General features: G+C 40.8%; 1 pseudogene; it reads left to right on the top strand.

Annotated features, from left to right (window-relative positions):
- The first annotated feature begins 1,930 nt into the window (after positions 1-1,930).
- Positions 1,931-3,394, top strand: LOC110578156 (annotated as a pseudogene).
- Positions 3,395-27,968: the final 24,574 nt, after the last annotated feature.

The following is a 27,968-nucleotide window of genomic DNA, read 5'->3' as shown; positions in this document are numbered from 1 at the left end:
AAAACTTTCATTTTATTTGTAATTAAAGATATGCCAGTGAAAGGGGAGCAGTTGACGGTAGACACCCATAGGTAGATGACCAATGTGAAATAATTATATCTGAGAGCTAAATTCTCAGCTTTTTAAGTATCCATAAATTTGACTATATTATTTTACCTCAAGTTAGCAAATGTAATTCATCACTTGGACATCATGATTTGACTTCCTAAATTGGCCAGTGTATCCATCCTATGTGTTGTTCTCTGTGTACCTCTCATGGCATTTGTCACACTGAATCATAATTCCCTCTTTCTGTCACTAGACTGTTTGCTCCTACAATATATATCTTATTCTGCTATATGTTATATATTTATTTTCCCCTGATTCATCATTTGTCATCTATTTTATTTTTGTATGCAGAAATTTTACTTTTAATGCTAATGAATTATACAGATATTAAAGGGATAGTTCAACAACTTTATGCCAATAAATTTGACAACTTACATGAAATGGACAAATTCCTGAAAAAATACAAACAACTGACTCAAGAAGAAAAAGAAAAGCTAAATGGACCAATATCTATTAAAGAAATGGAATTTCTAATCAAAAACTTTCCCACAAAGAAAACTCCAGGGCCAGATGGCTTCACCAGTAAATTTTATCAGACTTTTAAAGAAGATAAAATAATAATCCTATATATTTCAGAGACTAGAGCAGGAATGAACACTTCCAAACTCATTTTATGAGGCCAAATAATCCTGATATCAAAGCTTGACCAGGACATTCTACAAGAAAATTACAAACCAGTATCCCTCATGAATATAGATTTTAAAATTCTCAATGAAATATTGGCAAATTGAACCTTGCAATATAAAGGATAAGACGCTAAGGAAGGTGTGGTTTAACGTTGAAAAGTCAGTGTAATTCACCACATTAACAGAATGGAAGAGAAAAACAAAATGATGGTCTCAGTAGATGCAGAAAAAGCATCTGACAAAATTCAAACCCATTCATGTTAAAAAAAAAAACTTAAAGCAAGTACAGAAGGGAACTTCCTTGGGGCGCCTAGGTGGCTCAGTCCTTAAGTGTCTGCCTTCGGCTCAAGTCATGATCCCAGGGTCCTGGGATCGAGCCCTGCATCAGGCTCCCTGCTCCATGGGAAGCCTGCTTCTCCCTCTCCCACTACCCCTGCTTGTGTTCCCTCTCTTGCTGTGTCTCTCTCTGTCAAATAAATAAATAAAATCTTAAAAAAAAAAAAAAGGGAACTTCCTCAGTATAACAACAATCATCTTAAAAAAATGTAATGTGAAATATTAAATCTTTTCCCCCTAAGGTCAGGAACAACATAAGACAATGTTTGCTCTCACCACTTCTATTCAGGGTTATGTTGAAGGTCCCAATCAATGTAATAAAACAATAAGAATATGCATAAAGATTGGAAAAACTTGGACTTCCTGATTTCAAAACTATAGTAATCAACACAGCTGTACTGCCAAAAGCATATATAAGTGAGATGTAATTCAGAGTCCATAAATAATACCTTTATATTTATGGTCAATTGACTTTTGGCAAAGGTGCCAAGACAATTCAATAGGGGAAAGAACAGTCTTTTCAAAAAAATGATGCTGGGAAAACATGGAAAAGAATGAACTTGGACCCCTATAATATACAAATATTAAGATAAATCAAAGATCTAAATGTAAGAACTAAAACTCAGAAAAAAAAAACATAGCCATAAATCTTCATGGCATAGCAATGGTTTCTTGGATGTGATAGCAAGAGCACAAACAACCAAAGGAAAAAAAAATAAATTACACTTTATCAAATTTAAAAATTAGGGGGCTTCAAAGAACACTATCAAGAAAGTGAAAAGACCGCATCTCCTGGTGCTCCTCTCAGGCCAAGCCTTGGCCCCCCACCTGCCCCACTGCAGATGAAGTGTGAGCACCACATGTGGAAGAAGAGAGAATTCCATAAGTCGGCTGATGCCAAGATATTTGAGTAATATGGGTGTGACAGCAGTGTGACTAGTGGAGGAAGGGATCCAGGTTTCCCAGCAGAACACCAAGGACTTCTTTTGAGTTCTGAACCTTAATAAGAAATGTGATATCTTACAGCAAAAGGTGCTGGCAGTGTCGGTGTGTCCACAGTCTCTGCCTTATTTTGCTGCTAAATTCTGCCTCAATGTGATTTATGCATCCAGAAGACTATGGCTTCCTCAAAAGTCTTGGGGTATGCACTGTCTTTAATACAACAGTAGCTGGGGATTTCAGCATCTTGGAGCATCAGAAAGAATCTGTGTCTCGAGGGCGCCTGGGTGGCTCAGTTGGTTAAGCGACTGCCTTCGGCTCAGGTCATGATCCTGGAGTCCCGGGATCGAGTCCCACATCGGGCTCCCTGCTCAGCAGGGGGTTTGCTTCTCCCTCTGCCCTCTTCCCTCTCGTGCTCTCTGTCTCTCATTCTCTCTCTCTCAAATAAATAAATAAATAAAATCTTAAAAAAAAAAAAAAAGAATCTGTGTCTCGATGCCTCCAGCACAGTGAGGAAGAGCCAATGTTACCCAAGCTCACCTCCACCTGTCCAGGCTGGGTCCCATACTTGGAACATGTGCTGGGCCACCATGTCACCCCCCCCAACCTCTATACCACCAAGTCTCCCCAGCAGATCTTGGGCTCTCTGGTGAAGGATTACTTCGCCAGACAGCAGAACCTGTCCCCAGACAAGATTTTCCACATTATTGTGGCCCCTGCTCTGATGATAAACTGAAGGCCTTTCGAGAAGATTGTCCCACAGCTTCACATGGTTCCCGGGGTGCTGACTGACTGTGTATTAACCTCAGGTGAAATTGGTCAGATAATGGAGCAAAGTGATCTCTTGGTGAAAAGATGCTGCCATGTACACTCTGTTTGGAGGCCTGAAGGAGAGGGTGAGGCACTGACACCATGATGGAGCCACCTCTAGCAGGTACCTGGCACACATTTTCAGACATGCGGCCAAGCAGCTGTTTAATGAGGATGGGAGGGAGGTCACCTGCCGCACCCTGAAGAACAAAGAGGTCACCCTTGAAAAGAATGGGGAGGTTCTGTTACTCTTGGCTGCTGTGTACTGCTTTCAAAACATCCAGCATGTGGTTCGGAAGCTGGAGAAGGGCACCATACCACTTGGTGGAAGTGCTCTCCCGGACGAGTGGATGTTTAAATGACAGAGGCCAAGCCCAGACCGAGGATGGGCATGCAGACAGGTGCTGCTGCGGCAGATGGAAGGCACCGACCCTGACCTCCCCATGCAGCCCGCTAGACCAGCGCCCACATGCAGGAGCTATACCAGGAGTGGCTAAACAGGGCCGATGCCCCACGGAGTCCAGGAAGCCCTGCACACAATGTACCAGGGCCCAGGGCTCCCTGCCGTCACCTGAGACACCAAGTGGTAAAGATTGAGAAGGCTGGGAGGCAGGTCCTATCACCTGCCCAAGGCGGGAGGAGCAGCTGAGTGTGGGCATCAGAGACACTGGAGGAAAACCGCTCAGCTTCTCAGTTATTACTTTTGTTTTTCAGAATTCTCTACCCACATTTGTTGGTGGCTCCCTCAGTCAGTTTGATTTGGTGCTATCTTTGTAATAATGTGCGACTGGAATATTTTAACGTAAGAGAAGGACTGCCCCAAGTTAAGTATCCGTTTAGCCTAAGACCGAAAAATATCCTGAAGAACAAGAATGAAGATAGATTACCATCTTTTAGACTTAAAAAAAAAAAAATCCCAAAAATGTCCTGTAAAGAGCTAAGACCGCAGAAGTTCAGATTCACGTGCCTCAGAGAGATTTGATGTGGAAATTAAGAGAGGATGCAAGCAGGCTGTAGGGTTTGTGGGGCCACAGTCCACAGTCTGCCTGATTTGGCTCTTATTTTTACCCACTTACATCATTCCTGAAAATGTTTTTGCTAGAACATGAATAAATTGCAACGTTTTGGAATCGGGGGCTCATATACAAATCTGGATTTCCAGCTTTTCTGACAACAGTGGGCCACGTTCCTCGGTCCTTTGGTTGCCAGAGTGCAGTAGCAGCCTCCTCCTGGGACCAGACCTCTAACTGGGGGACCCTGTGGGTGTTGGTGGCTTGGGCCCCAGACTCACACTTTTACATTCAGCCTTTAAGGTGAACTCACCTTGAGGCAGGGAGGTCTGACAGGGGTGACCGGTATTACCGACTGGAGGATGGAGGATGGAGATGGGCTGCCCTGTTTAGGCCAAGCTGTGGGTTCAGGAGGAAGTTACCTTAATCCCTCCCCAGTGAGGTTAGCAGCAGAAGACCCTCCTGATCCTGCTGTGCTCCTGCCTCCTCCCTGTCTGTGCTTCTTGAGGGACTCTCTCATCCTGCAGCCTACACTGCTCCTGTGAGCACACCTTAAAGAAGTAAGAGAGAAATAAGTTTATCCACAAAGAGAAGGGACTAGCAAGCAGCCAGAAATCTACAGAATCATGACACTCCACATCAGAACTCGTCCTTGAAATGAAAGACATCTGAGAATGGCCTGGTGTTGGTTTTTCAAAGGACTTGGATTTTGTTAACATAAATGATAACGTTCTTAAGCCCTCCATGCTCTAAAGCCTTAGCAGGCTCAGTTTCCTTTATCGTATTCTGTATCATATTGTACCTGTATATCTATCCGAGTTGATAGCTAAATATTGTGTGAAATTGTATATTTTTCAGGCACTTGGCTGGCTCAGTCAGAAGAGCATGAGACTCTTCATCTTGGGGTCATGAGTTCAAGCCCCACACTGGGTGTAGAGATTACTTAAATAAAAACCTTTTTAAAAAATTGTATATTTTTTTTCTTTCAATCTGTTCACAATCAGATTTCATCCTCCACAGCAACTGATATGGAATAAACAGGAAGAAGGTGGGGGGAAAAAAGAAAGTGAAAAGACAACCTATAGAATGGGAGAAAATATTTGAAAATCATATCTGATAAGAACTTGTATTCAAATATATAAAGAATTCTTACAATTCAACAATAAAAAGACAAGCTAATTGAAAAGCGGACGAAGGATTTGAATAGAGATTTCTCCAAAGAAGATATACAAACAGCCAATAAGCACATGAGAAGATGACCAACATCATTTGTCATTAGGGAAATGAAAAATCAAAATCATGATGAGATACCATTTTATACCCGCTAGGATGGCATGGACAATAACAAGCATTAGTGAGAATGTGAAGAAATAGAATTACCTCAGTGGTGGGAATATAAAATGGTGCTTTGGGAATAACTTGGCAGTTCCTCAAGAGGTTAAAATAAAGTTACCATATGAACCAACAATTCCACTCCTAAGTACATATGGTCACACAAAAATGTATATATAAATATTCATAGCAACACTGTTCATAATAACTAAAAGGTAGAAACAACCCAAATCTCCATCAACTAATGAGTGAATAAACAAAATGTGGTGTATCTATGCAATGGAATATGATTCAGCCATAAAAATGAATGAAGTGCTGATTCATGCTACCACCTGGATAAACCTTAAACACATTATATGCTAAGTGAAAGCTACATTTATGATTCCGTTTATATGAAGTGTCCAGAATAGGCAAATCTATAGGTTTTAAGAAAATAGATTAGGGCGCCTGGGTGGCTCAGTTGGTTAAGCGACTGCCTTCGGCTCAGGTCATGATCCTGGAGTCCCAGGATCGAGTCCCGCATCGGGCTCCCTGCTCGGTGGGGAGCCTGCTTCTCCCTCTGACCCTCCCCCCTCTCATGTGCTCTCTCTCATTCTCTCTGTCTCAAATAAATAAATAAAATCTTTAAAAAAAAATAAAAAGAAAATAGATTAGTAGTTGTCAGGGGCTGGGGATGGGGATAATGGGGGGGTAACTGTTAATGAATACAGGGTTTATATTTGGAGTGATAAAAATTTTTTGGAATTAGTGATGAGGTTGCACAGCTTTGCAAATATACTAAAAACCACTGAATTATACACTTGAAAAGTGGATTTTATGGTATATGGATTATATAAATAAATTTAGAAAGGAATAAGTAAAACTATAGTCACGGACAACATGATTATATACATAGAAAAAACCTATGTAATACACAAAAAAGCTACTAGAATTAATAATTTAGCAAGTCATATGATACAGGGTCAATATACAAAAATCAATTCTACTTCTATACACCAGCAACAAACAATTGGGAAGTGAAACTGAAAACAATAATATTTATAATATATCCAGAAACATTGGAAACCTAGGAATAAGCATGACAAAAGATGTGCAAGACCTCTGTATTGAAAACCACAAAACCTAGCTGAGGGAAATTTTAAGTCTTAAATAAATAGAGAAATATGTCATATTCATGGATGGTAAAATGCTATCATTAAGTTCTCCTTTCTTCCTAAGTTGATTTGTAAATTCAGCCCAATCCCTATCAAAATTCCAACAGGCTCTTTTTAGTTTTTTTTTAGACATAGATGAAGTAATTCTAAAATTTATCTTAGAAGCTGAAGGACCTAGAATAGCCAAGACAATATGTAAAAAGAACAATGTTTGAAGTCTTATAACTACCTGATTACAAGATTTCTGGAAAGTTATAGTAAGCAAGATAGTGTATTACTACATGAGGATAGGCTAGTAAATAAACAGATCCAAGCCTACAAATAGAAGCCCACATATGCAGTCATTTCATTTTTGACTAAGGCAGTAAAGCAATTAAATGTGAAAGAAAGTTGTTGTTTTAAAAAATATTGCTAAAACAATTCAATATCTATTTGTTTTTTAAAAAAAGAACTTTAAGGCCCTATTTAACTCCATTAGGCCTAATATAAAACCTGGATCCATAAAACTTCTAGAAGAAAACATAGAAGAGCATCTTTATAACTTTGGAGTAGGCAAATATTCCTTGCATGGGACACAAGAGGCACTAATCAGAAAGAAAAATTTGACAAATTGGGCTTCATCAAAACTTAAATTTATGTCCTTCAAAGACAGCATTACACTACAGAATGGGAAATACGCACCACACATGTATTTAGCAAAGGACTTGTATCAAGAATATATAAAGAACTCCTACAAGTTAATAAAAATTAAGTTATAAACAATAACACACTGAAGATAGTATCTTAACAAAGTAGGTATAGAAGGAATGTACCGCAACATAATAAAGACCATATATGACAAACCCGTAGCTAACATCATACTCAACAGTGAAAAGCTGCTTCCAGCTTCTTTTCTTCTAAGATCAGAAACAAAACAAAGATGCCCACTCTCACCACTTTTATTCAACATAGTATTGGAAATCCAACTCGTAATCAGAAAGTCACTAAGTGCACCTATACTCAGAGGAAAGGCAGATACAGATATATGATCCTGAGGGATAAATCCAAACTGCAGAAAAGCTTCCTAAGCTGTCAAACAACAAATGGGTTTGTCTACTATGGCAGATAAATGAAAGAAATAACTTATATAAAACTGAAGGCTTTGATATTATGGAGCTAACAAATTTCACATTACAAGTAAGTGGAATAAGGGGGTCCTTAGGAACCTTATAGGAAATTGTTTACAAGTTTAAATTTAAATGAGAAAAAATGAGGACATCTGTTTGGAGTATTTGAGAAAGAAAAGAATGCTCTAGGATATGGGAATTCTTTGAATAAAGAGCAGACATTCCAGTATTCCTTTTCACATTTAATGCTTCGTTGCCAGAGCTAGAACTAATGTAGAGAAATAAGCTTGTATTTCAGAATGTCAAGGAAAAAAAGCTATATGTCATATGGCTCAGTGGCAGACAAAACTATTTTTGTCTCTTAAAATTTCACATACCTTCTCCTTTTCTCATCTCTCCTCGTCTCCTATTTCTCTTATCATTCTACTTTTCCTTCTTGTTCTCTTTCATTGCCTTCATTTTTTCTTCTTCCTCAAGATCAGGTTTCTCAACCTTAGTTTCCTTTTTGACTCCCTAAGAAGCCAGTTTAGATACTTTTTTTCCTAAGTGCTCCCTCTGCCCCCTATGAGATCTTAAACCACAGATATCCCATATGTCTGTTTATATACTGTGGTTCTTTGGAGGGTCACAAACCGTTATAGTATCTCAGGTTTTCTGCCCATCAAGAATGCATGCTCCATATAATAAGCTCTTCGGAGGGATCATATTTGGTTTACTACTGCTGATTACTGAACAGTACCTCCACATTCCAAGAATATCTTCCTGAGACTATATCCTTGTGACTTGATGGAAACTTGGAAAGCACTCTAATCACAAAAGCAGTACATTTGCGCCGGTTCCGAGGGTGGGTTACTTATACGGCTAATTTCACCTGTCATAACTGATGTTCTTTTCCTAGCTTCAGTTTCAGACACTGATCACTGCCTAAATTTTTCACTAAATTCTGATGCTATATAGCGTCTTTGGTACTTATATTCCTCAAGTTTATCAGTTTCAGTTGAGGTGGAAGAATTAGAGAATGAAAAAGAAGGTGAAGGCACTGTTGGAGAGGGAGAAAAGAAATAGAGGTCACTAAACTTTTCTGTTTCTTTTTTATCTGTAAGAGCTCTTCTAGCTCTAAAATTTTGTGATCTTGATGGTTATGCTCTGAGTGGTTCACAATAAAAGCATTTGGCAATCTGTGGAGATGTCGCTTGTTGCCTCAAGATTAGGGGGACAGTGCTACCAGCATTTGTGGGTGAGGCCAGGGATGCTAAACATCCTGCAATACGTGGGACTTTGGTCAGTTCAGGTCCTTAGAAAAGAAGACACCGGGACAGAATCAGATGAGCAAGAGATTTATTGGGGGAGAATGGCTGCTAAGAATAAAGGAGAAAGGAAGAAGTAGGCCAGGAGTGCCTTCACACTGATGTAGCTCTTCTACTCATGAGAGGAGAGAGGGAAGGAAGCAAGGTTAGGTAGGAAGAGCCTCAGGCTGCAGTACAGCTCTCAGAAAGTCTTGGTCATGCCAATAGGGAACCTCGGAGCAAAAACTGATCCCCATTTGAGGGGCTCCAATTTGGGCAGGCATGGCCTGGCTCTAGTACCCTTTCTGTGCTCAGCCACTGGTGGGTGGAAGTTCAAGGAAGGTAAGGCTGTGGCATAAAAGCTGTGTTGAATTCCCAGAGTATGGCACTAGAAGACTGTCTGCTAACTACAAGCCCCACAGCAGGCGCTCAAGGGCGCTCACTCTCACTATTTCTCTCTCTCTCTCCTTTATAAAGAAAAAAAAAAAAAACACTTTACCCAGAAATCTTTGCCTGTAAAGCAAAAAAGCAAGATGAGGGCGCCTGGGTGGCTCAGTTGGTTAAGCGACTGCCTTCGGCTCAGGTCATGATCCTGGAGTCCCTGGATCGAGTCCCGCATCGGGCTCCCTGCTCAGCGAGGAGTCTGCTTCTCCCTCTGACCCTCCCCCCTCTCATGTGCTTGCTCTCTCTCATTCTCTCTCTCTCAAATAAATAAATAAAATCTTTTAAAAAAAAAAGCAAGATGAAATAAAAAAGAACATCATCTGAGACATATCAAGGTGATGATTTTGACACTTTTCCTTTTTTTTTTTCCAGGTTACAGTCGGACACAGAATAAATTTGGGGAGACAAGTCTTGAGAGTTGAGATCCAACACGAAAAATAAGATGAATGAACTCCCCAGGCTGCATGAGTATTCACATTTCTGATTTGCAACATGTTTATTTCTTCTTTTGACCTCAAAAGGCATTGGGGAACTTAGGGAAAACTATATGGCATCTTTTAAGTTTTGCTTATTGTCGTCAAGAGGAATAACATCAAAATTTAAAAGAGGTGGCACCATCTGGCTTACAGTATCAATAATCTTATCACAGATCCACCCCTGTGGTTTCTGTTCAGACTCTGGGGCTCTCACTTCACTGTCAACCTCATTCGCACTCGCAGTTTTAGCATTACAGCTTACAATTTTTTTAATTGATGGTCTGCAACCTTTTGCCTGAGCTATAGGCACAGTCACTTTGTGGGGGTCGGAATCTTCATATCATCATTAACAAATGCTTTACTAGTTTCTTTATTTGGCTAGCAGGTGCTTCTGAATAGGCCAGCTTGAGAGGAATTTTCTTGGCATTATTTTTAATTTGTATCTTGATTTTTGGAGGTAAACTAATGTCATTTTTAATTGCTGCCAGAGGCATTTTGTCAAAGGATTCCTTTTTGGTTCCTTCATCTTCGTCATCTGCTTCATCTTCTTCATAAGTATCATTTCCTGATATTTCTGTAGATTTAGAAGAATTTGCATCTCTTATGTATTCTCCTCTTCATGATTTCTTCAATCCTATTTTTTCTTTCTAGTCTTTCCAGCAAGTTCTCTCTTAAAAATCTGAGCAGTGTATCCCATGACCACCATAAAATACCCCTTGCACCACACTGATCCATTTCTCCACTCATGTTCTGGGAGCAAGCTCCTCTAAAATTCTTCTAGACTTCTCTTCCTGAGCTAAAGCTTAGAAGGAGATTACTAGGACAAACTACACCCCCATCACTCAGTTGGTCTCAGTGCTACAAAAGGTACTCATCCTCCTCCCTCCTATTCCAAATCCCACTGTCTTTTACCTGTCACCTCTGCAAGTCTTAGTAGCTTACATCGGTGTGACCCAAATCCTTATTCCTAATGAGAATGTACGGTTATTGGCAACTATACCCTTCTCAGGCGGGGATTGTTGCACATGTCCTTCCACGGTTCCAATTACATACCAAGAGACTTCCAAGTGAATCATCTAGGATCCGCATATATTTTTCCCTGTCCATTATGTGAAAGCAGCCCTTCCTCTTCCTGTTGATCTAGGTCATTTACCCCTACCAAGATGGGGACTCCTCTTCTTGCCTGCTGGTGGCCAGATGCAAAAAGTCCTAAGTGCCCAAACAGTAGCCATAGCTTATAGTTCAGTGGGACTCTTGTTGTGTTCCTTGACAAAAAATACTTCCTTTGGGGACCAGGAATTCTAAACCTGCAAAGCACAGAGTTGTGAGAAGAGGAAGCACAAAGTCTCCCAATGACTCATCGAGATGTTAAGTGGGGCCACTTCTGCTCCCTCCACTTTGTTCCTGGACCCACATATTCTTCCTGTTAGGAGCAGTGCCAATCAGAGGTGTCTGATTTAGTGTATATACTGCATCCTGAAGGATGGTACTCAATCCTTGCAGAATATTCCCTCTAAACTGACATTTCAGCTGTGCCTTCAGTAGGTGGTCTGGCGCTCTTATCAGGCTGGCTGCTTCTGGGTAGTGCAGTAGGTGGTACAGCCAGTAGATGCCTTGGTCATGAGCTTCATACCCACATCACCTTTACTGTGAAGTGGTTCTCCTGTTTGGATGCTCTGTTGAGTTGAATCCCATGCCAGGGGATAAGGCCTTCTGTAAGCTCCTAGATAGTGGTATAGGCTGAGGCTCTGCAGGCAAAATAGGCAAATACATACCCAGAATAGGTATTAATCCCTGTGAGGATGAACTACTGGTCACTACAGAATGAAAAGGGCTCAGTGTTGTTGACTTGCCGCCAAATGGCTCGTTTATCTCAAGTAAAATGCCTTATCAGGGACTCAGTGTTAGTCTTTGTTGCTAGGAAGTTAGACCCCCAGAGATAGAAGCAGCTAGATTGGCCCTGGTAAGTGGGAACTCATGCTGTTGGCCTCATGTGTGGCCTCTATCTCTGCAAACATGACCATCCCATTCATGTGCCCATTGTGCCAGTTTTGAGGTAGGCCATGACAAAGCTTGGGTAACATCAACTGGTAGAATCTTTTTATCTACTTGATTGTTCCAAACCCTTTCCAATGTTGGAATCAACATGTGATGCAGAAATCTTTACCCTTTGTGACCACTCTATTATGTCTGTCCACACGCCTCTATTCCAGACCTCCCTGTCTCCCCATCTTCCAGGCTTTTCCTTCAAAATCCTGACCAGCTGGCCAGGCCATGGCCACTGTCCAGGCAACTGTATAAATTCCCAGCACAGGTACTTCTTCTTTCATACAAAGTAGATGACCAGCTGTACTGCTTGAAGCTCTGCCTACTAGGAAGATCTTTCCTCTCCGTTGTCTTTTAGGGACACCACTGAACATGCTGTAATGTACTGCCATCCATTTTTTAGTTTCCATCCACATATCAAGACAACTCATTCAGAATCAAGTTCGAACTTCTTTCTTCTCCCTCAGCTGGCCATACAGCCTGAGTCAGGGGTGCTAGTACAAGCTTAGGGGGTGTATAGGGGTGGGATTACTGGCATAGGCAGTTAACTCATGCCTTGGGATTTGATTTTGAATGCATCATTTACATATTGTGATGAACTGCTGCCGCGCCCATCAACTTTATGACAGGGCGTGTCTGACAGAATTCAGCTCATGATGGCACTTGGGGACACAGGGTAACTTGGTGCCTCATGGTCAAGCTTTCTGCCTCTGCTGGGGCCCAGTACCATGCCAGCAGCTGTTTCTTGAGAGGAGTAAAATCTTCTGCTACAGATGGCCTGGCCTTGCTCCAAAATCCCAGAGGACTATATTGTGTTCTCCTACTGGGTCTTGCTTTAAATTTCACACTGACTGCTGCAGAGCCCATTGCCATTTCAGGCTTCACTTAGAACTGGCAACCTCCCATGTACCCCAGGATATGGAGCCAGAGTGGTATTCCTAGGTGTGGAATTTGTGCTTTTGGAACCCAAAGAGGCCCACCAGACACTGTGCTTCATTATAGTAGGAGATGCACGATTCAGAAATTTGTCTTTTACTCTGGAGGGCATGTCTCCACATGCCACTGACTATTGGACCTCTAAAAACTTTACTGAATCTTCTTAGGGTTTATCTCCCACCCTCTGGAGGCATATATCTTACCAAGGCCTCTAGCATGCAAACCATTTCTTGCTCATCCTACCCATGAGTATATTATTGGTATTATATATCCATGTAATGTTCTACAGGATACCCAGACAGTCCAGATCTCTTCAGACTGTATTACAACAGAGGGCAGAAGAATTAACATAGTCACCACCATCAACCCTGGGACACAGTATTTTTTTTTATTATGTTAACTGAGGTGGGTAACAATTTCAAAGGCTTGTTGGCCTTCCTCGCTATGTTAGTTCTTAGCTAACAGACTAAGGACCCAATCCTTCAACTGTCAATTACGTTTATTGCAATTATATATTCAGGTACCAGTAGGTAGGTCTGCAGACCCATGGGAATTCTCTGTAAACCAGAGTTTAACCAGGACTCTCTTAGTTGCTTCTGTAAGCCCCAGCTTATAGAACCCAGGAACCATGGCATGATGATGACACTTTGGATCTCCAGTTACTCTGCTCAGAATCTAAGTCCAAAGCTCCTTGAAATGACTGGGCATTCCCCTTTTCCCATGGTAAGTGTCCTACTCAAGTAAATGTCCCGGGTCCCTTTGGGAAGGAGGGAAAATCATTACAATATATAGTTTCCACAATATTGCAGAGTCGTTCTCCTAGGGACCCAGCCACTTATTTAGTCAGCAGACTCCAGATCTGAAAACTGGCTCAAATTCAGGAACTAAACAACATATTATGACTTTTTTATTGAGATAACTGCTCCTCCATTCTTGCCTGCTTCTGATTGTAGACGTGAAGCTGCACCCTTATTAGCTGCCTATCTATTCTGCCCCTAAGATAAGGTGACCAACTTGTCCCAGTTTTTTTTAAGTTCCAAAGAGACGTCCTCTTGCTCTCACACTTAGGCTTTAACTGTTCATAAACAGCCCCCAATTTCTCATTCTCTTTCTGCAGGGCATCAGTACAACTTAGTAATAACTGGCCAACTCCACTGTCTTTCTAAGCATTGCTCTCCCCGTGTCTTTCAAACACCTGAATCATTATACAGGCAAGGATGTTCCCCACACTAGGAGAAAACTGTAGCTTGTTTTGTTTGCCCTTTACCAGTTGTTTTCCCATTTTGAAAAATTACATCAGCAGCAACACTGACTTGATATTTGAATCACCAGTACAATATGCCTATATCTGAATTTGTGCCTATCTCATGTATATATATGAATATGCTTTCTTAACTCTTATTTCAAAATATAAATAAAATTGCTAACAATATCCCTTTGAATATTGTTTTCTCTAAACTCTAAAATTATTTTAAGCATGTGAAATTCTCACACTTGTTGGTGGGAATACAAACGATATAACTTCTATAGGGGGAATTTGGCAATATCTAGCAAAATTAAAAGTTCATTTACCTTTGGGGCGCCTGGGTGGCTCAGTCGTTAAGCGTCTGCCTTCAGCTCAGGTCATGATCTCAGGGTCCTGGGATCGAGCCCCGCATCGGGCTCCCTGCTCGGCGGGAAGCCTGCTTCTCCCTCTCCCACTCCCCCTGCTTGTGTTCCCTCTCTCACTGTCTCTCTCTGTCAAATAAATAAATAAAATATTTTTTTAAAAAAAGTTCATTTACCTTTGACCCAGAATCTGACTTCTAAGAATCTATCCCAAAGAAAACATGACAAAAATATCAAATTACAAAAATGCAAGGATATTCATTACAGCAGTATTGGTTTATAGTCTAAGACTTCTTTCAATCCAGATGTTCATCAGTGGGGTACTGGCTTAAATACATTGTAATACATCCACACAGTGGAATATTATGCAGTTATAAAAAGGTAATAACTATATGTATTGTTATGGAATGATCCTAGGACATGTTAAGTTTTAAAAAAAAAAAAAGCAAGGTACAGAACAGTGGTATGTAGTGTTTTCCTTTTTTAAAAAAGATTTTATTTATTTTAGAGAGAACATGAGCATGAGCAAGGAGAGGAGCAGAGGGGGAGGGAGAGGGAAGGGGAAAGAATCTCAAGCAGACTCTGCAGCGAGCATGGAGCCCAATGCAGGGCTCCATCTCACGATTCGGAGATCATGACTTGAACCAAAACCAAGAGTTGGACGCTTAACTGACTGAGCCACCCAGGCATCCCTAGTGTATTCCTTTTATATAAGAAAGGAAGGACAAAAAATAAATGCAAGGAAATCCTAAGCTTTCTTCATTTATATTTTTATTAATAATACCAATATTGTTGTTTGGAAAATCGTTCTATGCAAATATACAGATCTATGCAAATAAGTGATTATGTTAGTATCATTAAAAGAACTAAGAATTTGGGGGGTGTCTGGGTCGCTCAATTGGTTTTGGCTCAGGTCATGATCTCAGGATCATGGGATTGAGCGCCCCCATTGGGCTCTGGGCTCAGCGTGGAGTCTGCTTGAGAGTCTCTCTCCCTCTGCCCCTCCCCCCCCTTCTCTCTCAAATAAAATAAACAAAATCTTTTTAAAAGAACTAAGAATTTTGGTGTTAGAGGAAAGATATACAAATATAAAATCAAAGAGGAGTAAAATTTCTGTAATCTTATATTTAAATTAGAAGCATTAGTATGTTCTTAAGATGTAATTTCTTCTTTTAAAATATGTATTTCCTAGCTCTTTCTACTGAAAAAGCCTATTTCAATGAGCCCTCCCACCACCCAGGTTATAATTTAAAAACTATTTCCCTGTAAAAGGAACTGAAGAATAGCAGAATATGCCACCCAAAATATGCCACTTAAGAATAAGGATAATTTTTAGCTGAAGACAACTGTGAAAAAGGAGATATAAGAAAAGCTCTCTGCTCTTTCCCTATTTGCCTGAAAGCAGGACATAAACTTGTAAAGGTGTCCCCTCCTTCCCCTCTCTACCAGGAAAGGCATCAGTTAATCATCAGAGACAACTCCAGACCCTTATCAGCCCAAAGAAGGCACCAGAAGTGTCATATCGAACAATCCCTGCTAAAACTAGCCCTTATCTACCATTAACTTCCCCATAAATACCTTCCCATAATTTGCCACCCTTAGAAGCTCAAAGTCCTTTTCCTTTGTCTTGTCACTTCTCCATAAAATTATTGTTCTTTGCTAAGATGCTATATATAAACTCAACGTGGGGCTTGAACTCACAACCCCAAGATCAAGAGTCACATGTTCTACAGACGGAGCCAGCCAGGTACCCCAGAGAAATTTCTTTAGATTTCAAATAATAAATGCAGAAAAAAATTATAAAATTTGGATTATCACCATTTTGCAATTCTCAATGAAATAATGGACCGAGGCGATGATTGTCAGTGTCTGCTAAGACATCGGAAAAAGAGGAGCAGCTAGATATTGATGTGCTTTCTACTATGATGCAATGAGAAGGGCATAGCATCACCTGTGAAATATTCTTTCCCCCCGCCACCCCGCCCACGGGGCTCCTGGGTGGCTCAGTCGGTTAAGTGTCTGCCTGTTAGCTCAGGTCATGATCCCAGAGTCCTGGGATTGAGCCCCGCATCAGGCTCCTTGCTTAGCGGGGAGACTGCTTCTCCCTCTGACCTCTGCCTGCAGCTCCCTCTGCTTGTGTTCCCTCTGTCAAATAAATAAAATCTTTAAAAAAAATTCCTGCCCCCCAAAAATCAAACTTGAATATCCTCAAGCCTCTAGTTCTAACATCCAGATTATAGTAAATATTACGGAGGTAAAAGGAACATGACAAAATGACAACATAGGGATATAATCAGCAAAATCCTGAATGTGAGAAATTATGTGACAAATGACCCAGTTTCTTCAACAAATAAATGGCAGGAAATAAAAAAGGGAGGAATCATTATAGATTGAGAGACTTAAGAGATATATCAACCAAGGCAATGTTTAAACTGATTCAAACAAATCAACTATAAAAAAAAAATGAAAATCTGAGAAAATTATTTAAACTCAACATATTATATTCAGGAGTTATAGTTAAACTTTTGTTAAGTGATATAGTGGTGTGTGACTGTTTTTTAAATTAAAATAATTATTTATGAATGAAATAATACATCTGGGTGCTACCTGGGATTTGCCTTAAAATAATCTGAGAAGGTGGGGATATTATAGAGATCAATGGTTCTCAAACCTTAGTGGACCTACAAATCAACTGGAGACATGGGTAAAACACAGATATCTGGGCCCTACCTCAGAGAATCTGATTCAGTAGCCTGGGGTGAGGCCAATGAATTTGCATTTCTAACAATCTCCCAGGTGACGCTGATGCTGCTTGTCCCGGGGTCACATTTCATTGGTAAGGATGAAAAAGACTGGTTATTGATAAATGGTCCCTGATAAAGTTGGGTATTAAAAATGCAGTTCATTTTTTTTCTGTTTTCTTTTTCTAAGTAAACTCTGCCCAGTGTGGGGCTCCACCTCATAACCCTGAAATCAAGAGCCACATGCTCAACCAACTAAGCCAGCCAGGCACCCCAGGCATATAGTTCATTATACTTAATATGACTCTGAACCCAATTCCAACGTGTGTATGGTGGGGGAGGGCGGGGTCTCCCACACCACCAAGCAATTCTCCAGACACCAGCTGGGTGGCCTACAATTCAACTCGATTCTGACACTACCTGGGGACAGCATCAGATTCCACAGGTTAAGGGATCAGTCCCACAAGACTGAGTCCCCAGCCCCATCCCCTTTAGATGCCAATCACAAGCCTAGGTTATCACCTGTGCTTCGACTGACAGGCTACAGATTGGAGGGGCCCATGACTCCCTCCTCAGGTTTGATTAATTTGCAAGAGTGGCTCACAGAACTCAGAGAAATGTTTTACTTATTAGATTACTGGCTTATTATAAAAGGATATAACTCAGGAATAGCCAGATAGAAGAGGTGCACAGGGCAAGCTATGGGAAAGGAGCCCGGAGCTTCCACGCCCTCTCTAGGTGCCCCACTCTCCTTGAATCTCCACATGTTCAACCAACATACAAGCTCTCCAAATCCCACCCTTTTTATGGAGGCTTTATTACATTACATAGACGTGATTGATTAAGTCACTGGCCATTGGCAATCGATTCAACCTCCAGCACCTCTTTGCTCCCCGGAGGTTGGGGAGGAGGGGCCAGTGGGACTGAAAGGAGTCCCAACTCTCTGATCACATAGTTCCTCTGGTGACCAGCCACCATCCTTAGGTGTTTTGCCAAAGTCACCTCATTAATATTAACAAAAGACACCTTCGCTGCTCTCCTCCCTTAAGAAATCCCAAGGGTTTGGGGCACCTGGGTCACTCAGTTACGTGTCTGCCTTCGGCTCAGGTCATGATCCCGGGGTCCTGGGATCGAGCCCCGCATCGGGCTCCCTGCTCAGCGGGAAGCCTGCTTCTCCGTCTCCCACTCGCCCTGCTTGTGTCCCTGCTCTCGCTGTCTCTCTGTCAAATAAATAAGTAAAATCTTAAAAAAAAAAAAAAAGAAATCCTAAGGGTTTTAGGAGCTCTATGCCAGAAACCAAATATGTATGTGTGTGTGTGTGTGTGTGTATCTCATAATATCACAATACTATTCTTCCTACCTTAGCATGTGTTTAACATTTTTCATAATAAAATTTTTTTATAAAATTCATATGCCAACACCTGACAACTTCATTATGTCTGCCAATTTTCCCCATGAATTTACATATTGCAATATGAATTTTTATTACAAATTAACCTCATTTTATTTATTCTTTACAATACAGCTAGGGCATTTTATATTCATACATATTAATGATATAGAGATAGGTTGCATTATATATATTTGTTTCATTTGGGGATGGTAAAGGAGTGTTAGAAATATTTATGATAAAGTGGAAATACTGAGTCCTATATAAGGGTGAAAATGGCTAGTCTAAGACAGTCTGTGGAAAAATGAAGGCTATGCAGAAAAGCAAGCCCCAGTGGCTGAAGAGGGGGCTTCAGTGGGAACCAAAGCAGAGACCCAGACCTGCCAGAATTTCCCTTTCCTAATAGAGAGGCTTAGCTAATCCGAAGCATTCCTGAGTCCTCCTAGGACATGTTCTTGCTCACTTTGGGATTTCCTGACTATTCAAGATGGGAAAATGAGTCTGAAAACAGATCGATTTTTCTCCGACCAGCAGTAGACTAGTTATTAGCACTCCGGGAACTTGTCCGAGAGCTCCATTTTCACTAAACTGCTGTCCAACACCAGACAAGGACACAGCCGAGAATTGTTTGAGAGAGACGGCCTGACTCAGTGGCTGCACTTCGGACTCCAGAGGGGAACTTAAGAAAATACTGAATGGTCTGGGTCCCACCCTCAGTGATTCTGGTTTAATAATCAAGGGTAGGGGCGCCTGGGTGGCTCAGTCGTTAAGTGGCTGCCTTGGCTCAGGTCATGATCCCAGGATCCTGGGATCGAGCCCCACATCAGGTTCTCCGCTCAGTGGGGAGTCTGATGCGGGACTCGATGCAGGGTCTCCAGGATCATAACCTGAGCCGAAGGCAGTCGCCCAACCAACTGAGCCACCCAGGTGCCCTACCCAGGGGATTCTAATATGAGAACAAGACTGAGAACCAGTGCTGTCAGCCTGAAGCAGTGGTTCCAAAACTTTAGGGGGAATTGGAATCACCTGGAGGGCTGTAGGTCAGGAGGGGGCCCAATCAATGGTATTTCCGAACCTGTTCCCAGGTGACACTGATACTGCTGGTCCAGAGACCACCCCTGGAGAACGGAAAGCACTCTGCTGCTTACCCTAAGCACAATGGTTGCCTCAAGGAAAAGCACTTGTGCAAATGAATTGCTAAACTTGGGCACCTGGGTAGCTCGGTCAGTTGGGTGTCTGCCTTTGGCTCAGGTCGTGATCCTGGAGTCCCAGGATCAAGTCCTGCATCAGGCTCCCTGCTCATTGGGGAGTCTGCTTCTCCCTCTGTCCTTCACCCCACTCTCTCTCAAATAAATAAATAAAATCTTAAAAAAAAAAAGAATTGCTAAACTTGTCACTTTTTTTTATAGAACACCATTTTTACTTGAAAGAATGCTGACACAGTTGTTATTTAGACTTGGGTATTTGGGAGACATTTTCTCGAAAATAAAGTGAGCCAGTCACTTCAAGGAAAACAAGTGACAATATTAGATACCAATGATGAAATCTGAGTTTTCAAGGGAAAACTGAAATTTGGAAAACTTGTATCTACCGTAATGAGCTTGACTCCATACTAATATTTAAAGATTTCTGTGGTAAAATTGGTAGTGATATTAATAAATGTGATTTGGGGGATATTGTACAATGAAATGCGTTAACATTTGGAGAATCTGTAGAACTCAGCCAGTATTTCCCAGATGAACAGTGCATAATATTACAAAGTCATGTATGGATGACAGAACCATTCAAAGAACAAGTTAGACCAACTGATTTTAATGTAACAGAGTAGTGTATGGTTTCAGATTCCACACGGCAACTAACCTGTAAAAACTACTACCCATGGGGGCACCCGGCTGGCTCAGTGAGTTGAGCATCTGCCTTCGGCTCAGGTCATGATCCCAGGGTCCTGGGATCCCAGGGTCCTGCTCCACGGGGAGCCTGCTTCTCCTCCCTTGGTCTGCCGCTCCCCCTGCTGTGCACTCTCTCTCTCTCTCAAATAAAATCTTTTTTAAAAATTAAATTAAAAAAAGAGATTAAAAAAAGTGAAATAATGTCACTCTTCTAACTTCTTTTTGCTTTGGCAAATATTTAATTTTCATAAAGTTTGAGTTAGTAATTTTATTATTATATTAAAGTGATTTAATACATATTTTTGTAAATTCTCAATTTTAATTTCTAATAATATAAATATTACTAGATATAGGTCATATAAGCATAGGCTCACTGAGGTCCTCAATAATTTTAAAAAAGCTTAAGGGGGTATCGAGACCACACATGTTGAGAATGTTCTAGAATTCCAGGAGTGTTCTATTTCTTGGCTTTATGGTGGCTATATGGATGCTTGTTTTGCAGTTATTTCTTACCATATGTATAATTATTTTATGTACTTTTGTAAATATTAATATTTCATTATTTTTAAAATTGCTATTAAGAAAGCTGCCTCCTTGTTTAGTAGAAAGAGCAAGATTTTGGAAATAAAAATTCACGATTCAAGTTCTCTTTATCTGTGTTAACCTGTTGTACAGTTTTGGAACAAAAAAAAAGAAAAAAGAAAGACTGTTGCAACCCCAGCTTCTGTAAAGCATGAAAATGCTTTATAAACTTTCAAATGGAATGCAAGTCTCAGCCATTATTAGGGCAGAGTAGCAACATGCATCAGTTGAAAAGTTTCTCCCTCCCAGTGAACTTGCCTATGACTTTGAAGGCGATTTTTGATTGACAATTCCTTAAACCATCATGTTTTCCCTTTTTGACTTCCAGAATACTTGGACTTAGATTCTTCTTCAGTTTTTTTGTAGGTTTGTTACAGATTACTTCTCCTCCCAATCGTACTTAATCTTCTGGATGTATCTTTGTTAAACTGCCTCAACTTATACGTGTCTCGAATATCGTCAAGGACCTCCAATACTTTGTGGAAAAAGAGGAAGACAGGAAATCGCACATAAATAATAAAGGACACAGACGGTACACAGGAGAGCACGGTCCTTGCATGTCCTCCTTCTACAGGTTGTGAGGCAACGTTTGTGGCAATCACATTCCCCTCTTTCTGCAGCCCATCACCCTCGATAAATAAATAAAGCACAGGACTTGCATTTCCAGGCAGTTGTCATAGCAACTTTTGACTATCCAGAGAAGAAGAAATTCTCATATCTTAATTCCCGACTCCAGAAGAGCTAAAAAGACACAAAGACTAAAAGAAACATGAAAGAATGATCTGCAAGATGTGAAGAAACTGGGTATCTGTTATTCAGAATTTTCTCACTAAATACGTGTATTCTCCCTGACACAGACTTCCCCTTCTAGATTTCAGAACTCAACAGCAGTAGACTAATAATAGCTACCATTTATCATTTATTATATGCCAGACACATAGAACATTACATACATTGGGTTGGTTTTTTTTTTTAATACTCCCAACAACACTTTAAATGTGGTACTATTTTTGTCCACATTTCTGGATTTCCTCCCGCTTTACTGAGCAAATGCTTTGTCGGCTCCTCTGTTTCTGCCTGACTTGTAAATGCCGGCACATCCAGGATTAAAGCCTGGGCATTCTTTATCCCGATGATCTCTTCCAGTGTGGCAGCTTTAAATGCCTTCTGTGTGTTGGTAAGTCCCAAATGTATATATCCCACCCCAGACACCTCACATGCATTTCGGACTCATGTATGCAACTGCTTCTTTGACACTTGGAGATCTGATAAATATTTCAAAGGTAATAAGTCTTGCACAACTCCTGTCCTTCAGTCTTTCCTCAGTAAATGATAGCATTGTCCACCCAGATACTCCAACCAAAATCCCTAAGAGTCCTCCTTGATTTCTCCTTTTCCCTCATCCCCCACTGCTGATGTAGAAACAAGTTAGTCACATTTATACCCAAGATCTATCTTAAATCTACTTCTTTTCATCTCCATTGCCACCATTATAATGAAGGCCACTGTCTTGTCCCTCGACTCCTAATCATGACTTTCCAACCAAGGCCCCTGCTTCTACTCTCCAGAGAACAGCCAGATTGAGCTTTGGAAGCCATACGTTGGATCATGCTAGCTTCAAAGCTAGAAATGGGTTTCCCGTCACTTCGAATACAACCTGGACTCCTGGCTGTAGCCTAGAAGGCCCTACATGGTCTAGCTCCTCCTTCCCGCCCAGCTTCTCCATCATTCTGCTTTCATCACAATATTCTTTCTTTCCCCTCTGTTAAACACAAAATTCAACAGGGTACATTTTAAAGAACTCACTGGCTTTATTCAGTGATTCCTGAATTAGGCAGCATCCCATCTAGCAGATAGAAAGGAGCTCCAAGGAGCTGAACCAAGTGAAAGACTTTTAGAGGCAGAAGGGAGTAGGACAACGAAGGTATACTAGTAAAAAGCGGGTTGGTTGTGGCGAGGTCACTTTCCTTTAGGGGCTGGATGTCAGAGGTCTGTTGGGCAGATTACCTCACAAGTGCTGACCAGCTAATTCCTAACTGACTGGGTCAAGATTCCATTTCTGGGAGCAGCCAAAAGTGTAATTCAGTTAAGTTTCGGTTTGGTGACGTGGGGCTCACCGTAAGTGACTCCATTTGGGACCCGCTGTCTTGTTTTTAACACTTCAAACACACCAAGCTCCTTTTTGCCTCTGGGACTTTGCTGCACAAACAGTATGAACTGTCTCAAACTTCCCTCAGCTCACCTTCCTAGCTGGCTCTTTTTCATCCTTTGGATTTCAGCTCAAATACCATCTTCCTAGAGACTGCCTTATCTAAAGTGGCCTCCTGTTGGAGTTCTCAGTTTATCACATCATTTTTATTAAGAGCACTTATGGTATCAGTTATCTACTATCTTCCCCCACCCCCAACTACTGTAAGCTCCATAGGGTCAGGGATCCTAACTGTCTTTTTCATTTCTATATTCTCAAAGCTTAGAAGCATATAGGAGGTGCTTAATAAATACTCATGAATGGAGGGAAGGAAGGAAAGATAAAGAAGGAAGAAGGAATGAAGGAAGGAAGGAAAGAAGGAAGGAAGGAAGGAAGGAAGGGAGGGAGGGAGGAAAGAAATCTAGTGCCAGATTCCCATCCCAGGATTATTTTACACCAAACTTCTTTTAACTACCTCCCTATTTTTAGCTTTTCAAGGTGATTTCCAGTTACGTTATTTCATTCTGACTCTAGACCGAAGCCTGAATCCCTCAAGACCCTAAGTCTGAGGGCAGAGGAGATGGGCTATGATCGAATGGAATTGGAAGGGCCCCTGAATAACCACAAACCTACCTTCTCCTGCAAACTCCTTTAGCTTTGGGGGGAGGACAAAAGATAGAGACCACTACCAGCACAGTGTTTAACCCCTCAGGAGTGACGGTTAAATTCCTTGAAAGAAGAAAAACACACTCCCCATCACATCCTTCCTCACCAAGTTCTCAAGGTGTTCAGGAAGTTGTTTTAGAGCAAACATGATTCCAAAATGTTAACTTTGGGGGTAGATTTGACATTGCCTCTCATTGTCACTCGTCAATTATTGGCACTAAAATGATATCTAAATGGCTTACGAGAAAGGAGGACAGAAGGAGGCACAAGCTACTAAAACCTGAAGCATTTGGAGGGTAGCCTGAGGAAATTGTTAGATGGAGGGGAAGAAAAACATTTTTTTTTCCTGTACCCTTCTAAGTTCTTTGCAGGGGGCGGGGGGCGGGCAGGGCTTGTAACAAGACAGATTTATAAAAGAAAGGCATACCAATACAAGTTAAATAGGTTTTACATGACACAAGAGCCTTCATAAGGAAATGAAGACCCAACAAAGCGATTAAACCAGAATGCTTTCATGCGAGGTTTGATGAAGTGTGGTAAGTGGGGAAAGGTGTGACAAGACAAAGGGTATGAGCAGAGGGAGACTTAGCAAAGGCTCTTCGTTCAGATTCCTCTGTGTCCCTTTGTCTTCAGAGAGGAGGATGATCCTTTCCTTATGATGATGCGGAAGGCCCCTCCCACAAGAGGGTTTTATGACCTGCTTCTGGAGAAGGTTAGAAAGTCCTTCCTGCCCAGGCTGTTTCTCACATTTCTGCCGCTTAAAATAGTCAATGAACCAAGGTGCCATATTTTGCATTAGCACGTTCTAGACCTCATCATGGATGTTTCTCACAACTGAGCCCTCCATACTGACCCAAAATTGATTGTAAATTCCAGCCACTTCCTTAGAGAAGGGAATAGGAAAAAGGATGTTCTTCCACACAGAATACAGCTCTAATTTACACAAGTTTCCAAAGAGTTTGAATCTCAAATACCTCACTCTACTTCTAGCACCAGAAAGAAGCATGCCAAGACCTGAGAGAAATAATTTGTTGTAATTTGCATGTTAGTTGGCTTTCAGGAAGCTTGGCTCCTGAGCCTCTTAAATGTCAAGGATTTTAGCATTAAAACACTTAGCTTTCCACACTTTAGAAACTCTCAATGCTAATGTTTTTGTTTTCTATTTTAACTAACAATTCTTTGGCTGAAGTCTTTCATCTTCAAAGCACTTAAATTCCTAATAAGTAAAAAAAAAAAAAAAATTGCAGGGGGTTGGAAGAGTTTGGGCCATAATGATAGACTGAAAATTAACTTTACCCTTGACCTTGATATTGACCTGCTGTGACCTTGCAAAGATCATTTATCTTCCTGTGGTTTCAGTTGTTTCATTATAAAACATAAAAAATAATGTGGATATTATTTTGGGATCATTGGAGAAAATGGACGAGTCTAGATTATTTGTAGATACACTCATATCAAATCCAATTATGTAAATGCTATTTTTAAATATCTTTCTAATTCTGTACTATATGATTTATAAGTTTCATACAGTGAAAACAAAATTTAATTTGATAGTTTGTAGAAATCTAGTATCTCCAGTTTCCTTTCAATTAGGGTGAGAGAGCCATAGGAAAATTGAAATAATAAAGTGTCCAGAGTTAATTTTGTGTCTTTTTCTGCTGCACAGAACCAGGTCTCTTAACTCTTTGTCTGAAAAGTTCTCATTACTCAGGGGGTTCTACTCTCATGCCCCTGACCTTGGGTCTATAAACACAATTTTATATGAAAAGATATTTCATATCACAAGAAATATGGACATCAAAAACATTAGAACTATACAATTTCTCTAGTAAACAAAGAATGCAAACTCAAATTAAGTAACTTTCTCACCTAGCCATTTGGCAAATATTAAAAAATCATAGTTTCAGCATTGGCTAAGGCATAAGGAAACAGATTTTCATATAATATAAATAATGGGAGTATAAACTGGTAAGACCTTGTTGAGGAGCAATTTAGCAATACCTATCATAAGTTTCTAATTTTTCTTTGAATAGCATGGGGGTTCATCAAGTTACAAACATACACTATCAAGCGTCATTGGGGATGCAAAGTCATGGGAACACTTTTACACCGCTGGTGGGAAGGTAAGCTGGCAGGACCACTTTTGAACACCTGATAAGGTTGAAGTAGTGCATATCTTATGACTCAGCAATTTCACTCCTGGGCACGCAGTCAAGAGAAACCTTTGTACACGTGTTCATATCCCCGCTGTAAGACCAAGAAAGCAATCCCAACTGTCAATCAACAATGGAACAGAGACATAAACACAGCAGGGGAGATGAGTGAATTACATCTGCTGACATAGGTGATCTCAGGAACAAATTGCAGAATAATGTATACAGCACGATTCCACTTGTATAAAGTTCAGAAACATGCAAAACTCACTCATATGTTGTTTAGAGAAACATATATGTGGTGAAACTGAAAACAAGGTAATGAGACACATAAACTCGGGATAGTGGTTTCCCCTGAGGGAGGGTAGGGCAGAGGAGGGTGGAGGGAGGCACGCAGGGGCTCTAAAGGTAACAAAAATGTTTACTTTTTTCCCCTTGGTGGTAAGCTAAGGGTGTTTGGTAATAAAAGGCTTCTTTTTACTTTATAAATTTTTTTTATATTTAGTCAATGGTTAATAAAAGCAAGTTAGCGACGCCTGGATGGCTCAGTTGGTTAAGCATCTGCCTTTGGCTCAGGTCATGATCCCACATCAGGCTACCTGCTCAGAGCGGGGGTCTTGTGGACCCCCAAACTTGCAGTTGCTATCAGAAATGAGAGTGGTCTTGGGAAGTTGCAAACTTTGTACATAATATTACATATTATAATGGCAAAACAAACAAAACTTAGAAACCACCTGTCTATCAGTAGAAAATTAGTAGAATGAACTCTGATATATCCACACTTTAGAATACTATTGCCATTAAAATACTCTAGAAGAATGTTTAAGTGGTATACTAAGGAACAAGCACAAGGTACCTGGCTGGTTCAGTTGGTGGAACGTGCAACTCTTGATCTTGGGGTTGTGAGTTTGAGCCCTATGTTGGGTGTAGAGATTACTTAAAAATAAAATCTTAAAAAAAAAGGAAACAAGTACTAAGACAATAAGTCTTTTCTTTTTTAGTGAAGAGTGGGCATGTGTGTGAGAGAGAGAGAGAGTTTCTGTGAGGGATGAATCAGACACAGATTCTGCCTCAAACAGAGTCCAATATCAGATATCCTTTCAGTGTGCACATACATTTATCCAAAATCTCCTGAGCTCTCTGTACGTGTAAATGGCAGCCCCTTCTTTAGTGAACTTCTTCCCCTCTTACACCAACCACGTGGTTACAACTATATTACCAAGTTCTTCATGGTCCTGTCCCCCTGCCCTTGTTAGTCCACAGTGGGTGACTGACCTAAGTTGGGCCTGTCATGGTACGCTACCTCACTGGCCACAGCTGACTGGTGGAGGAATAGGTGAGTAAGAGTTCTACCATAGAATTCTTTATAACTGAAAGTAGGAGAAAGCTCTTGTCCTTACATTGTGAAACTTAGGAACTGCCGGGGGCAGTCATGCTAGGGAACCACTTGGCAGTGAGAGAAAATGCCCAAAAAGACATATAGTGAAGAGAATTAGAGAGTCGTGGTCATGTTTGAGGCCAGATCCAGTTTTCCCAAGAGACAACTTCATCCTTTCCCTTTTGCCATTTGGTTATAGAATCCTTCAATGATCTGATCATCCTCAATATCTTCCCAATGGGTTTCCCTTTTGCTTAGGCTTTTCAAGATGGAGTTGTGTCATTTGCTTTTAAGGGTATTTATTTATAAATACACGGGCCATGTCAGAAGCATGGTATATCTTTGACTTCTCTCTCTTACCTCCCACATACAAGCAACCACTACATTTTGTTTACATTCCCACTTAATACCTCTCCAGGCCTTTTTTTTTAATTGCAGAAGCCTTCTAACTCTCTCTCTATTCATTAATTCAGTTATTCAATAAATATGTACTGAGTGCCCAGAATATACCAAGCACTTTTTTTTAGGTGCTGGAGAGGTAAACAGTGAACAAAACAAAGCCCTTTCTTTCATGAAGACTCTATTGTTGTAGAAGGATACAGTTAATATACAAACAAATGCATAATATAATGTCTAACAGTGATTAGTGCTATGAACAATCTATAGCCCAATATTGCAGTAAGGGTCCCCAATCATGCCTTAGATATTCCCCTCCCACAATGACTCTGGCTTCACTATAGGACATGTTTTAGCCAATGTGACAT

Source organism: Neomonachus schauinslandi, chromosome 5 (assembly GCF_002201575.2).
Source record: "Neomonachus schauinslandi chromosome 5, ASM220157v2, whole genome shotgun sequence".
Taxonomy (NCBI): Eukaryota; Metazoa; Chordata; class Mammalia; order Carnivora; family Phocidae; genus Neomonachus; species Neomonachus schauinslandi.
This window is presented reverse-complemented; position numbering and strand designations above follow the sequence as displayed.